General features: G+C 59.8%; 1 protein-coding gene across 1 annotated transcript in view; it reads left to right on the top strand.

Moving 5' to 3' along the window:
• PES1 (pescadillo ribosomal biogenesis factor 1) overlaps nucleotides 1-266 on the top strand; it is a 6,412-nt gene that overhangs the window by 702 nt on the left and 5,444 nt on the right. The gene's annotated exons all lie outside the window — the stretch shown is intronic.

Below are 266 nucleotides of genomic sequence, written 5' to 3'. Positions count from 1 at the left end.
AGGGTGGGCAGGCCCTGGCACAGGGTGCCCAGAGCAGCTGGGGCTGGCCCTGGATCCCTGGCAGTGTCCAAGGCCAGGCTGGACACTGGGGCTTGGAGCAGCCTGGGACAGTGGAAGGTGTCCCTGCCCAGGGCCAGGGGAGGGAATGGGATGTGGTTTAAGGTTCTTCCAACCCAAACCATCCTGGGATTCTCTGATCCTTCATCACATCCAGCCCTCTCTGGGAATCCACCTCGTGTGTAATTTCTGGAGGTATTGATGGAGTT

The sequence above is a fragment of the Corvus brachyrhynchos genome, unplaced genomic scaffold (assembly GCF_000691975.1).
Source record: "Corvus brachyrhynchos isolate BGI_N302 unplaced genomic scaffold, ASM69197v1 scaffold19, whole genome shotgun sequence".
Taxonomy (NCBI): Eukaryota; Metazoa; Chordata; class Aves; order Passeriformes; family Corvidae; genus Corvus; species Corvus brachyrhynchos.
This window is presented reverse-complemented; position numbering and strand designations above follow the sequence as displayed.